Consider the following 16459-nt stretch of genomic DNA (forward strand, 5'->3'; position numbering starts at 1 on the left):
GCATTTGAGTGATTAATTTTTGTACTTGGAACATTTTTAGAAAGATTCTTGAATTGCAATGATACAGTGAATGCTTTTAGTGATATATGTCATCATCTGAGGGCATAATTGTATTAACCCTCAGGGGATACAATTTACTTTGTGTACTATGCGTGTGGTAAGTGCAAGGTCACGTAGCTAATATGGTATTTGCTTATTTAGTTTTACACATAAGTAGCATATTTCTCTAACACAGAATTACATAGCTATCTGATTATTTAACAGAGAGACAAACATTTTTCTTTTACTTCGTCAGTGACACATGTTTACACAATTAAACAATTGGATATCTTCACACTTATGAAATTGTATTTTGTCTGTACTTTGTGTACTGTTCATATATTTTTGGAGCCATTGTGATACTATGAGAGCTTTAAATGATGTATTTTGTATGGGATCATGATCTTTGAACTACATTTGAGGTAGATGAAACTACTGAAATGAGCAGATATTTTATTTAGGTTTTGACATTATTTAAAGAATCTACGACGATTTTGAGATGTGATTGATCTTTTCTGATGATGTTAATATGACAACGATGAGTATTATGCTCCTGAGGTATGTTTATGATCAATAAGATGATGCTATATGAGGAATGTGATTACATGTTTATATGTATATGAACAATGAGAAGGGCTTACGGACTCTAGTTTGTGAGAAAGGATGTTGGAAACCAAGAATCGTACTTTAAGAGTTATGAAATGTGTGTACATACATGAATGTGAGCACCACAATGCTGAGAAAACTTTTTGGACACTGTTATTAGTGAGATTTCGTTTCTACACAATTCTAAAGTATATTTTCAACCTGTGAATTTTTTATTTTATGAGACTGTCACTGTAGCAGAAACTGCTGTCGTAAATATTTTAGTAAAGAAGGTAAGTGACCTTGACATAATGCACTGTGGGCGCCCACCTGCACAACAGTGGCCTGGAAGAAAAACCTTTACTTTGTGCCTTTGAAAGACACAGGTGTAGAGAAAAGAGGCTGTTAAATTCGCTATTGTCATTTTTTTGTAGAAATCATCGCAAATACGACAAGCTTGTACTTGAAAACATATGATTACACTTTGAAGCTCGTAACTGCTGGTATTTACTGAAATACCTATGAAAAGATGAGAGCTATTTTACATCTATGCATCTGATTATGGCTACTGTTTTTCTAGTTGAGAGATTTTTTTACTGTCTTATGAAATGCTATGGCTAGTGAATGATGTTTCATGCTTTGCTTTATATACATATACATATATATATATATATATATATATATATATATATATATATATATATGCCTATTTTATTTAGTATGTAGTTACTAGCTGCACTGCAGCATTGTGTAAAACAAAATTTAATGGATGTACTAATGTAAACATTTTATATCTAAATATCCATTAAATAATAATTTTATAATCTACTTTCTTAAAAAATGGAGCAAAAATAGACATTTACCTTCACAGGATTAGGATACCTAATTTTTTCAATGACTTGGTAACTCGTTTGGTAGAGTAAGTTATCATTATGCATCAGTCTAGTGTTAAGATGTGACATAGATATTAGACATGGCTGTCTTTATTGTAGTATTTTTTCTGCTTGAACTTTGTCATGTTTAGGTATAAGTTATTGCATTTGCTGCTGCTGTTTGCCAGGCATAGTGCTACAGAATTTCACTTTGTATTACTCTGCTAAGCCAGGATTTACTACTCATTTATTCCTCTTATTGCAGCACATTGTCTTATATCAGTTGTAATGTTGCATTTGCTTTGCTAATTTATATTTGTTGCTGCTTGCTTTGCCACTTTGCACTTTTTCTAGATCTTGTTCGTGTTAATGTTCATGCTGCTGCATTGCCTCGTCCCTTAGTTTATGTATATGAGCTCAGTAGATGTAAGTTACCTTAAGAGGGGGTAGGCCATATAAGAGAATGAGTTAGGATGAATTGGAAGAAATGCAGTGAGAAGCTATAAGAAAAAGGTTTGGCCAAAAAGGTAGTGTACAATGAAGAATAATTATTTTAAAGAGGACATGAATAGACAAGTAGGGCTTAGAGACAACAGGGCTAGGTAGGATTTTCTTGGAAACAAATGATGAGGTAAGACAATGAAATATAAATGCCCAGGTAAGATAATGGAAAATACTGATAGCATGCTTAGATAGGACGTATTTGCAAAAAGAAAAAAAAGGAAACAAGGGGGAAGATCTATGGAATGAAGTTTTGGGCAGGACTACAGTACCAGATGTTATACTGATAACAAATCCTGTCCTTTACTTTTCTGTTATTCCATTATACGTTCGTGTACCATTGCATATTTATGTTCTTCCTGTCTTTATATGTTTATCTGATAGGAATTATGTTGTAGAAACTTCTAGTATTAAGCTACATTCACTACGATAAGGAGCACTATTATCCTTAAATACTTTGGAAAATTGTTTAGATATTATTTCTTCTGTTATGTTTTCCTTTAATGATTATATGTCAAATTAATGTTTGAATATTCTCATTTCTCATTTATTTGCTTACGTCACAATTCCTATAATACTCATGTATATGCTTATTGCTATCCTTTTTTAAAGCCTGTATTACTACAAATGTTGTCTCTAGCATAATGTTCTTTAACGATGTTTTTATGTGCCTTTGTAATTGTATCCTCATGTCATAAAATTAGACACCATTTCTTCATATTAAGTATATAGTATGGTTTCATTTCACTGCACACAATTCTGTTGGTCATAGTACATACACAATACGTGAGAAGAAAACTAAGGTAATGTTGGTGCTCGGATGTGTGTTGATAATTCAGCATTGCTGGTTGTAAGGACATTTCAAAATTTTTTTTGTGAGTGCATAAGTGGTGGTTCATGGACTTGCTATATTATCCACAAGACTCTTCGATGGTGACTGTGAAACCGCACAGTCACAACGGATGGTTGCTGACCATCCCTACAACAAAGACTACGGTGGGTCTGCACCTTTGGTGACCCACCAATACCATTATCTCTACCAGGACTACTTTGGGTCTGCACCTATGGTGGCCAACTAATACCATTATCTCTACAAGAAATACGGTGGGTCTGCTCTGTCATGATCTACCCACCAAGATTCTTCAAAACTTCGTCTGACTCTACTGTGGGTTTGCTCTGTTATGGCACATTATCTGCCTGCATGTCAAGAGTCAGCACTGTCTTTCTGTTGGAAGGACAACACTACTTCTTCAAGACTGCATGGAAATACCCTACTTCTGTGTGCATTTTCTTTTACTGCTCAGACTTTGAGAAAAAAAACTGTGATGAATGATCAGGACTGTGAGGACAATTTTTGCTTTTGACCAACAGTGTATCAATAGGTGTGTGCTTTAAATAAATTTGTTGTCGTTAATATTAAAAATTTTTGCAAATAAGTATTGGTAATTGTAAAATTTTTTGTGGGAGTCATGGGGGCTATGTAAGTAGGCTGTTTAAGTTTCTATGTTAGTGACGCCACGTAGCGCTCTGTATGAAAATTGCTGACTGCACTGTGTGGAGCCTGTTGCTTGTTGGAGTCATTGTTGGAATATTCGCTTGTTTAGTGTTGGGCAGTTTGATGTGAACAGCTTGTAGCGTTGGGCAGTTGGAGGTGAGCCACCAACAGTGGTGGATGTGGAGACAGAGATGCCAGAGTTTTGAGAGGTTACTATAAGCGGGTGATCTGGACGTGTGTCCGCCAGAAAAAGGAAATTCGCAAAGATGGTTGTCATTAATTGATAGATATATATGATAACTTTTGAACATTATTAAGGTAAATACATTGTTTGTTCTCTATCAAAGTCTTTCATTAGCTAATTATGCCTATCAGTAGTTAGTGCCTTCTGTAGTTAGAATCTTTTATTTAGCTGGCAGTATTGGCGCTCGCTGTATTGCAGTAGCTTGAGTAACCAAGATTTTTTTGAGGTAACTGATTGATGAAGGGTGTAGCTTATTGTTAGTCTGGGCCATTCTTTTGTAGGGATTAATGAAAGCCAGATTACATTGCGCGAAGAAATTGTGAGTCAGTGTAGAAATGATCAGAATAAGGAAAGACAAAACTGTCTGAGTACGTTTTGTTTTACACAGCTGTTTCTGTATCAAATAACGTAGTAGTTTACCATTTACCAGCACAGTCTTTCTTTACATTCAAAGGGGAAGTTTCAATGAAAATTAAGTAAAAACATAACTTAAAATTGACTTTGACTCTCCTGTACCATTGCTCAGAAGTAGAACATTCAAAGAAGCTCAAAGTGTGCCCATGGAAACTGATACTCTGCTGCACTCGTTGAATGAAAGAATTATTTACTGCTTCCAGAGTTGCCCGCTGCAGACAATTTCAAGCAAGCGTTCTTGTATGTCCTCTGGAGTTGTTGGAATATCGCTGGACAACGTCTTTAATGCATCGACAAATAAAAAAGTCCAGAGAATTTAAATCAGCAGACCTAGCAGGCCAAGTAATTGTTGCATCTCGACCAATCCGTCTGGCAGTATACCTTCGGTTCAGAACACGACATGCACACAAGGCCTTATACATCGTATTGATACCACATAAGCATTCTGGTTCTTAGGGGCACTTCATCCAGAAGAGGAGGAAGAATGCGTCTGAGGAAGTTGGCATACGCTGTGCCGTTTAGACTACCTTTGATAAAATACGGACCAATAATTGTAGTACGAAGCATTCCACACCGAACGTTAACCCTCCATTCCATTGATCCACCTGTCTAAGACATCGTCGATTATCGCTAGACCAATAATGCATGTCCCTTGCACTTACCTGTCTTTTGTTTGTGTTATGTAATTAATAACGTTGAGTTTCAGTGAATGGTACTCTGTGATACATTTTTCAATAGGTCTTTAGGAGAGGAAATGAATTACCGAATGAAAAATACAAGGTGCCATTTAAAAAAGTCATACCGCTGTTCATATCTTTGTAAGAAACAAACCTACAACGAAGGGAATCATGCTGAATGATGTTCCCTTGTCGGTTAAGGAACATTCGCTTGACACATTTTGTAATTTGCATCTGGACAGACAGTTACTTAGGGTGGTCAACATAAATGGGACACCCTGTATACGTATTCCTGCCATAGCAAGTGGGGGCTCAAGCTATCTGTTCAGTCTAACTAACTTTTTTATCAAAATTCGCAGAACAGCACCAATACTGTTGTTGTTTTGGTCTTCAGTCCTGAGACTGGTTTGAAGCAGCTCTCCATGCTACTCTATCCAGTGCAAGCTTCTTCAACTCCCAGTACTTACTGCAACCTACATCCTTTTGAATCTGCTTAGTGTATTCATCTCTTGGTCTCCCTCTACGATTTATACCCTCCAACCCACAAACACTAACTTTATGAATATTTTCATCAAAACCAGCCGAATTTTTACAGTGCGTAGTGCTCAGTACCATCGTACATCAAATGACGTAGAACTGAGCCAGAATCCCAGGTCAAACACGTTGTATTTCGATCTTGGAATCTGACATCGTCTTGCTTATGGAATATATAAAAGCCGCCATTATGGATTGAAACCCTGAATTTTTCAATTTCACACCAACAGACAATTCATTTTGAGTTTCGTACCAGTTTATATTTTAGTCAACACATTTAGCTCTCAAAGTTTTGTCACAAGATGAGGGGAAAACCCTTTAGTACAGCTGGGGTAATTTTTAATTTGACACTAAATTCTGGGTTTCTCGCAAAATATTCAAAGTTCCCACAACTCTATATATAGGGCTGTTGGTCTTTTTCAGAAATCTGGCAACAAGATATTACATCATCGATGATGTCTTGGGGGTGAGGGAATGGAAATCAGGCAACAATGCATTTTATGGTGCCCAAACCAGCCCAGGGTACCTTCTAGTGTTCACCTTAATGGTTTAATCTCCATAACGTCATAATCAATTTTCTTTCCACATCAATAAATGTCTGACATCACCTAAAATGATAAAACAGCGGAAAAAATGGTTCAAATAGCTCTAAGCACTATGGGACATAACATCTGAGGTCATCAGTCCACTAGGCTTAGAACTACTTAAGCCTAACTAACCAAGGCAGGATTCGAAGCAGCAGCTCGGTTTTGGGCTGAAGCGCCTATAACCGCTCGGCCACATCACCCAGCAAAATAGCGCCAAAATTCAGATAAATGTTTATCGTAAAAGTTAAGCCTTCAATGTTAATTTTATCAGTGCATATATAGCTGGAACAACAGTGAATTAAAAACAGAAAAAATTATTGTTAGATAAAATAGTGAAATATGTTGGAAACTGTAGTAATTGTTTTGTCACAGTAACAATAGCTGATTATAGTCATATCATAACAGGTAGCTTTTGGTGTGAAAAAAGACTGATGTAAGAGTGGAAGCATAAGAGATACAAAATTGGCATGACGTTCAAATTTCTCCCCTTTAAGCAGATTCTGCCGTTCCTAAGAGGCTCCTTACGTCCATAGTGTTTTTACAAATATTGGAAATAGTATTTCTGAGCACAAAGTAAGAAAGACACCCATATAGTATGTCGAGATTTTAAAATTCGTATCAATTTTCTCTAAGCATGGCCTTACTTACCGTATATCTCTAGGAACACTGATCGAAACTCTTGACGGTTTTGTGTGATGAAGCTTTAAGTAATAAATGAAGAGACATTGAAGAGAAAATGACTTGCAGATGTGACACTATTTATGTGTCTCAGTAAATCTGATACAGTATCGAGCTACTGCCTGCAACCTATGCAGCATAATACATCACTTGACTGATGGGCTCGTATAAGAGTTGATGGTCGGCGTAGTGTAGCGGTGCAGTATTCTATCAACATAACAATAAAGCCTATGGATATGTGCTCTGTGTTTGAAAGAAAATCAATATCTTCCTCCTCATTTTGACGATGTAGTCAGTATAATGTCATTTCTTGGTTGTTGATATTTTTGGGCTTCTGACATAATCCTGTACGCCCCTTCTTCTTCTTAACAGTTCTATTGCCTCTTAACTCTTCTATTTAAGAATTTCATTTAAAAATTTCAGCAATGGTGACAATTACTTCACCATTTTCTTTTACAATGAATTTGATCTTGATGAGAAAGGAAAACGGCATATACAATTTGCTGTACCACGAATTCCGACCCACCCGCAAGCATGCCATTTATTTCAGAATCAAATGCATATTTAGCACGTGATCTTTGTGTGCATTAACAGTAATTCAACAAGTAGTTTAAAACACACATGCATTACACGTAAAACCAATCTTCATGACCACTTGACACAAGTACGACGAAGATGAACTCAGGTTCCTAAGTAGTTACAATGACGGAACACATTTCTGATAAGTTATCACCAAGTCTGGATGTATTTTAGCTGAAGATAGGTCCAGCACCAGAAATGTTACTAGGCAATAGAATTTTATTTCAACCATTTGAATTTAACCGACTACTTAGAAGAGCTGTACAACTGGCTCCAGTTCTGAAAATCTAGTCAATCTTTAATTCTTAATAGTGGGCAACATGTATTAATATAACAAACATTAAATCACATTGATAACACTGTCATCAGTATCGTAGGCCATGAACGCCCAAATTTCCTATTTTTATATCCTTAGGTTATTAAATTACACCAAAACCCTGATTATATGGCAGTGACTGATCGAATAACTTTGCCTTATTAAAGTTATATATATGCATATCTGAAAAACCTGTGGTAGCTCTACTACAGTTGGTCCGTGGGTCATGTACGTGGCTCGATTTATGTAGAGAACTACGCGAAGAAGTGCTGTTTGCGGTCGAGCAACGTTCGTTTACACGGTCTTGGAATGCGACTTATAAAATGTGAACAACTAATTGTTCCTATTTTATATACTAATAAACTATCACTCCATGTACAATATTGGTACTCTACACTCTTTCTGATTTTATCGATGTTGTATGGTCCGATCTCTGTTCTGGAGCTGCAGCGCCCTGCCGAGCTTCCCACGCAGAGTTCAACTCATGCGGCTTCTCTCCGACCTACTTCAGCTTTCCCATCCCACTCACGCATATAACGTCAGGAAACACGCGAGAAGTTGAATGGCGTCACAAAGAAACCCATAAAGGTGTCTGTTGTTTGTTAATAGCACAGAGGACCTTGAAAGTAGTTTCGTTGCCACTGTGCTGCTGAAAATAAGCCACCTCTTCAGAAACCATGTACCACTAGGATCTGATACTTTCGGTTTGCTGTTGCGTACTAGTCTGAAACAAAGATGTAGAGGAACCTTCTCCGTTAAAACGTCATGTCGGATGGGAAGGGCCACCGCAGAAAGGAAAACTCACTCATAACTTTTTATCTATTTATAAATACATATACCCCAAGTTAGTTCTAGAATGCTTACAACTTTTACAAGCAGCTTGCCCATTGCACATTCGCATTTTTAAACTCAAGGTATTCAACCTATAATGGAACCAGTTGTCATGCTTCTTAGTCGTAATGAGGGAAATTGAATGAATATTTACAACAGAGTTTCAGTTGGTGCATCAGTTTTTTCTAGCATATATGATATACTAAAAGGTTTCGAACAAATGGTCGTATCTTCTTCTTCAGTAGCGCTACAGCCCTTGGTGAGCCTTGGCTTCTTCAACAATCTTCCTCCACACTTCTCGGTTATTTGCTGCTCTTTTCGACCCTCGGACTCCCATCCTGGTGATATCCATTATTACCTCGTCGATACATCTTCCTCTAGGTATCCCTTTTAGCCTAACTGAATGGATCACACCTTTCATCACTTTATTTCGATTTGTGTCATGTGCCATTCTCTCCAAGTGTCCTAGCCATCGTATTCACTGTGATTTCACAAATTTTACCATGTCCCGGCCTTGTATTAACTCTTGTAATTCGGCATTGTAGCGTATTCTCCAGTCTTCTTCCTCCCTTATTGGCCCATAGATTTTGCTTAGTATTTTCCGCTCAGTGGTTCTTAGTGCATTTTTATCGTGCTCTGTCAACGTCCATACCTCTGAGACGTATGTGATAACTGGGCGGACTAGGGAATTGTATATTGGCAGTTCTGTTTTTCTTGTAACAAGGCGTTTTGAAAAGTTGCATATTTGCAAAGTAAGCCCTGTTTCCTGCTTGTATTCTTTCCCTTATAGCCTTTCCAAAACTGTTATGATTTGTTATTTGGGCTCCCAAGTAGTTAAAAGAGGACACTCCTTTGAAGCATTTCCCATTGATGTTTAGGCTTTTAGAGGTTCTTCTGGCCTGACGTTACCATATATTTTCTTTTGTTTTCATTTACTATGAGGCCAATTTGTGAGGCTTCTGTTTCTGTTGCCCGGTATGTTTCTAGAAATGTATTGGTATTTCTTCCTACAACAGCAATGTCATCAGCGAATGCACATATCTGGCTAGTTTTCATAAATATAGTGCCTCTTTTGTTGATTTCATTTACTACACTCTGCAGGGCTATATCGAATAGGACAGTGGAGAGATTATCACCTTGCTTCACACCTTTATTAAAGTCAAAGCTTTCACTTGTTCTGCTGAGGACCTAATCTTTTGCTCTTGTCTCTGTCATTGTCATTCTGACTAGCCATATTAGTTAAGCACATATACCAACTTCTTTCAGTATTCTGTATAGTTCTTGCTGATTTAAGCTCTCAAAGTCTTGTTTGAAGTCGATGAATAGGAAATGCAGATCTATATCATATTCATAGAAAGTTTACATCATTTCTCGTATCACAAATATTTGATCAGTTGTTCCTCTGTCTGGTCGAACGCCACACTGATATTCCCCTAGTATGCCTTCTGAACACTCCTGTACCCTTTCATTTAATATATTTGTGAAGATCTTATAAGCAGTGGACTGTTATACCTTTATAGTATTCACATGCTGTTCTGTCCCCTTTCTTATTAATGGGGATTATTATTCCAATTTTCCAATTATCCGGCATAGTTTCTGTTTCCAACATATTTGATATTAATGTGTGCAGTTCCTTTATTACAGCGTCACCACCATTTTTTATTAAGTCAGCAATTATGGTGTCTTCCCCAGGGGCTCGATTGTTATTCGACTTTTGCACAGCCTGAGAGACCTCTTGTAGTGTTGGCTTTCTTGCCTCTTTGGTTTCATTGTTTACTTCCAGCTCCACTCTTTCCTCCTGTGCGACTGTCTCTTCACCTTCTAGGCTGGTGCTTAGTGTATCTTTGAAATACTCTGCCCATCTTCCCACTATCTGTTCTTCCTCCCTTATCATTTTCCCAGCTTTACTGGAACAGGCCATTGATTTTGGTTGGAAGCTATTCTTCATTTTGCCTGTGGCATGATAGAACTTTTACTCTGTTCCTTTTATTCTTTTACTTCTAGAAATTTCTTCTTATTCCACTCCCTTTTCTTTCTCTTGCACAGTCTGTTAGCTCTTCTCCTTCATTCTCTACATTGTTTCACATTATTTCTGGTTTCTCTCTGTAGCACTTTTGTTCTTGCCCCGTTCTTTTCCTCTATTGCTGGCCTGAGATCTTCATCAAACCATTCCTGGGTTCTTCTACTCCTTCTTATGCCCATCATTTCCTCTGGAGTATCCTTAATAGCCTTTTCAATCCTTTTCCACCTTTCATCTACTGCTACTGCGGTCTCTTCATTGCTCTACTTTCTGCTTAGTGTTACTAGGTACTTTTTTACTTTATTAGGGATGTTCAGTTTGTCTGTATTCCATTTCATCATCTTTCCTACTCTGTTGCCATTTGTTAGTGACAGTTCCTCTATCAAGACTGAGTTTATCACAAAGTCGTCTGATTCATAGTTTGGTCCTCTGCAGCTCCGTACATCCGTAACTGATGTGGAGTGGCGTGTAGTCACTAAAATATGATAAATCTGTTTGACTGCTCCATTGGCTGCTGACTTCTAAGTACCCAGATGGATCCTTTTGTGTGGAAACCAGGTACTTTTAATAATCATATTATTCCTTGCTGTCAACTGGCATAGTAAGTCTCCGGTCTCGTTGTTTGGTCGTATCATCGTGAAGAAATGTGCATTATAATCCGACATCACAACGAGTTTGTTGGCTTATGTGTCACTACCAGTTTCTTCTAAAAACCTGTAATTTATTTCGCTCTCTATCTCGAAGGATGCTATCAAATACTAGGCGAGTTGATTTTGGAGAAAGAGGGAGACGCAATGCGGAATATTTCGTAGTGGATGTCCAGATTCTGCACATGCTTTACAACCAACAGAAACTTCCCAATAACTATGGTCGGAACCATGGGATCTATCTGTTTTAAATTCATTTGTGACAAATGAAACCCAGACAAAAGTATGAACTCCTAGTGCGTCCCAGAAAATACGTTCCCGTATGTAACAGCGCAAAGCCGATGGCTCGCGAGAGATAGCCAGTATACCTACCAGACCGTATGATGCATTGCGGTGCCAGTGCTTTATTCTCTTTATTTCAAAGGCTCCCTCCGCCAGCGGTACAACGTGCTGTTCTTGCACCAAACGTATATAGTGGACATGTCGAAGCATTACCTTCACTGATGTACCTGATTTCGCTCTTGTATTTCCTGTTGGTGCTATTTATATTTTAATAGGAATGTTTTATTTATTTTCTAAACCAGTGTACAGCTGTATTATTACAGTTGGAGCGCGTTCTCAGTATGTCGACGAAACTGATCTGTAGTGATACCTCTGTGTGATCTGATAATCTGAGCGTGATAATTAGTAGCTGTCGATACAGGTCATGAAATAAATTACTTCACGTCGAGTGTTTTTGGACTCTAATATTATAAATTACACCATTAGATCGCCCGAACAACTTGTGTAAATTGTGTACAGAGAAAAAATGTGATAAAAGGGTAAATATTTACAAATAATTTGAAACCGATGGAAGTTAAATTTGAGAAATTGTAGACGTACAGACATTAACTACCGAGTCACTTCGTTTTTGTAGACTTACAACTGTAATCTACTGTCTCACTTCGTTTTCATTTAAGAACTAAAAATGATAAGTAGGCTTAAAGATAACACAGAGATATTTAATAAAGGTTACAGACTGGTAATGATGCGAAAGGAGCTCACTGATATTTCATTATCGGGGATCGAGAATCGAGAAATATTTTGAGAAGAGGGGAACGTTGTGTAGAAGTCTAGAATGTGGTATAAGCATAGCGGTGCATAGAGTGTAACTCTTTGAGCTGTTCATCGGCTTCTGTCCATATAAATATGTTTGACTCTGGAATCTAGCCACGATTGCTGTGGTGAATTGCTAGAGTGCTCAGCTTGCCCCCCTTCTCGTCTCAAGCAGAAGTATACGAATTCCGCTGCTAACCCGCCCGCCCCTATCTCAGCGGCAACCAGTGAAGCAGCTCAGCCTTCCGCACACAAGAATAAATGTCAACTGGAGCACAGTGGTTAAAGCAGGTCAGCTTGAGTTTCCTCATGTCTCGCGAGCTTCACAAGACCCGTTCATCCTGCTTACTACAGTAGCTACGCGTATGTTTGCGCAGGTAATTTCACTGCCACCCATTTACCGTTAACGATGACAGTGGCAAAATGAACATACCAAACTTAAACGACATTGAGGAGAAATTAACAATTGGGCTATATACTCCAGTCATGAAATAAGAGTCCAACTCCAATAGAGGATGGGTTTTCGTGTGTTTACGAGGCAGCTTCAAATAAATCGCTAAGTCTCTCACAATGCAAAGAGTGTAAAAAGTTACCAAACACTCACTTGTGAACCTCCAGTATGTCACGGCATATTTATAAATTTGACTAGCGACTTCCCCGTTCCATAAATATTTTGCAAGAGGACGAAGTCTTAGTTGCTGAAAGTGTGGAAATGAGTGCTAATCACTTGCGACGATTTAGCAGTATGTAGGCCTTCTAAATTTAGGACAAGCATTGATTGAAAAAGGGAAGTAATGTGACTCAGTAGATATTAAAAACCAGCTTCTGGTGTTGTGTAACGTTTATGAAGAAAGTGTAGTATGAAAGAATACATCCTTCCTTCATACATGCATTCCTTATATAAATACACTCCTGGAAATGGAAAAAAGAACACATTGACACCGGTGTGTCAGACCCACCATACTTGCTCCGAACACTGCGAGAGGGCTGTACAAGCAATGATCACACGCACGGCACAGCGGACACACCAGGAACCGCGGTGTTGGCCGTCGAATGGCGCTAGCTGCGCAGCATTTGTGCACCGCCGCCGTCAGTGTCAGCCAGTTTGCCGTGGCATACGGAGCTCCATCGCAGTCTTTAACACTGGTAGCATGCCGCGACAGCGTGGACGTGAACCGTACGTGCAGTTGACGGACTTTGAGCGAGGGCGTATAGTGGGCATGCGGGAGGCCGCGTGGACGTACCGCCGAATTGCTCAACACGTGGGGCGTGAGGTCTCCACAGTACATCGATGTTGTCGCCAGTGGTCGGCGGAAGGTGCACGTGGCCGTCGACCTGGGACCGGACCGCAGCGACGCACGGATGCACGCCAAGACCGTAGGATCCTACGCAGTGCCGTAGGGGACCGCACCGCCACTTCCCAGCAAATTAGGGACACTGTTGCTCCTGGGGTATCGGCGAGGACCATTCGCAACCGTCTCCATGAAGCTGGGCTACGGTCCCGCACACCGTTAGGCCGTCTTCCACTCACGCCCCAACATCATGCAGCCCGCCTCCAGTGGTGTCGCGACAGGCATGAATGGAGGGACGAATGGAGACGTGTCGTCTTCAGCGATGAGAGTCGCTTCTGCCTTGGTGCCAATGATGGTCGTATGCTTGTTTGGCGCCGTGCAGGTGAGCGCCACAATCAGGACTGCATACGACCGAGGCACACAGGGCCAACACCCGGCATCATGGTGTGGGGAGCGATCTCCTACACTGGCCGTACACCACTGGTGATCGTCGAGGGGACACTGAATAGTGCACAGTACATCCAAACCGTCATCGAACCCATCGTTCTACCATTCCTAGACCGGCAAGGGAACTTGCTGTTCCAAAAGGACAATGCACGTCCGCATGTATCCCGTGCCACCCAACGTGCTCTAGAAGGTGTAAGTCAACTACCCTGGCCAGCAAGATCTCCGGATCTGTCCCCCATTGAGCATGTTTGGGACTGGATGAAGCGTCGTCTCACGCGGTCTGCACGTCCAGCACGAACGCTGGTCCAACTGAGGCGCCAGTTGGAAATGGCATGGCAAGCCGTTCCACAGGACTACATCCAGCATCTCTACGATCGTCTCCATGGGAGAATAGCAGCCTGCATTGCTGCGAAAGGTGGATATACACTGTACTAGTGCCGACATTGTGCATGCTCTGTTGCCTGTGTCTATGTGCCTGTGGTTCTGTCAGTGTGATCATGTGATGTATCTGACCCCAGGAATGTGTCAATAAAGTTTCCCCTTCCTGGGACAATGAATTCACGGTGTTCTTATTTCAATTTCCAGGAGTGTATAATGCACAGATTAACTTCGTGTTGGCTTTATTTTGGAAATTTAGAATGAAATATTTGGGTCATACAGAATGAATTAAGAAAATCAGCAATTCACGTCCACGAAAAAGTAATTAAAATTAGTATAAAAGGGGATATTTTTGGCTCAAACAGACTAAGGTTACAGGGACAAGGCTTCTAACACCTTATTCTAGTTGCCGCTCCAATACAATGGATATCATTGGGTTCTTAGATGCAAAGAATCTTCACTTTCTTGAATGTTTCTGCTTACTATAGAAAGCATGCATTAAAACTGTTCTTATGGTGGTTGGAACTGGGAGTGGCCAGTGCTGGCCGAAACAGGACGAAATTGCAGAGATAACAGAACATATCGAAATACATAAAGAATCCGAAAAAAATAGGACTAATAAAATCAGTTATTTTCTGGCTTACAATGAACCAACGTGAATACATATTGTATTGAGCATCACCTTTTGATCTAGACTATAAAAAGACATTTTATCAGCTTCCAAACCCTACTAATGACACTACAATGAAAATGTACAGACTAAACTGTCACTTAGCATAGCACTGTGGGAAGATAGGCAGGCTGGTAGGCAGGCAAGCCTGCCCCTATCTCAGCGGCAACCATTGAAGCAACTCAACCTGCCGCACACAAGAATGCATGTCATACCATACATACCTAATCGAAAAGGGTAATATTTTTGAGAATATTTCTCTTGAAGAACTGCTGTCTGGCAAACACTACTTTAAAAATGAACATAAGTTGTTCCGACCACGATACACCTTCTTCTCGCGGTGATCGGTTTCAGTCACTTTTTGATAATCTTCAGACCTCATACCATCATGGTAGGTAGTGACAGTGAATGGAGCAGGTGTTATGACTCATTGAACGAAGGACGTAGCCACGGTTTTGTCAGAGGGGTGGGGTGTCCGATTGGTAAAAAGGATCTTAAAAAGGCTCATGAATTTATTTATTCTGAATACAAATTTAGTTGCTTTTAAATTTTATATGCATAATTTTCTTCGGGAGGTCTTCATACAAATAACGTTAGGTCCATAAAAGTAGGCAAAACAATTTTTTTAAAGTAATTGTAACATATATACTCAACCACATATAGCCTATATATATATATATATTATACGTTCCATTTCTTGTTAAACGAATTAAAAGTCTAATATAATGAATTGTGTCTTCGCTAACAATCCACAGCTCTGTTTTCTAATATAAAGTCCACTATCGCATAGCAGAAGAATCCTAACGTTGGGTTGGATAATTTACAGTATTCAATGGTTCATACTTCTTTTGACAAGAATATATCTTTCTCGCACTGCAATCTTGTATTTAAATATCCAACTTTTGTGGAATCGTGTCAGATTCTCTGTAGCACATTAAAGCGTCCCAAGTACCTCAATCCAATCTAAAATGAGTGTCTTTCTGTTCATTAAAATGCTTCAATTTCCTAAATCGGTCAAGAATTTCTTTTTAAATTGTTATTTCTATAGTCAGCTTGAAACTATGGCAACCAAATGTATTTACAAAACAAAACGGAATGCACGAATATAGTTTTGGGATATTAACACCGGTTCAAGCAGTTATTTCAAGTAGAGCTGCAATGAATTAGACGCCACAAATGCGTTTGCGTTCGTTCATGGTAGAATGGTTATACAGTTTTTGATGCTAATAAACTCCTCCGTGATGTAAAACGTAAGTTGTTGCTCACATGACTTTTATTTACTGCTGGCTTAGAGTCTGTTGCTTTGTTTGCGTTGACTATATAATCTGCACAGATTTTTTTTGTTTTTCTTTAATCGTATTTTAATATTGTATAAAAATTACAATACTTTACATTTTCACACTAAGGAAGTCATGGAAACACTGTATTTGCCGAGCGTTGTTGTTGTTGTGGTCTTCAGTCCTGAGACTGGTTTGATGCAGCTCTCCATGCTACTCTATCCTGTGCAAGCTTCTTCATCTCCCAGTATCTACTGCAACCTACATCCTTCTGAATCTGC

This window comes from Schistocerca cancellata, chromosome 3, assembly GCF_023864275.1.
Source record: "Schistocerca cancellata isolate TAMUIC-IGC-003103 chromosome 3, iqSchCanc2.1, whole genome shotgun sequence".
NCBI lineage: Eukaryota > Metazoa > Arthropoda > Insecta > Orthoptera > Acrididae > Schistocerca > Schistocerca cancellata.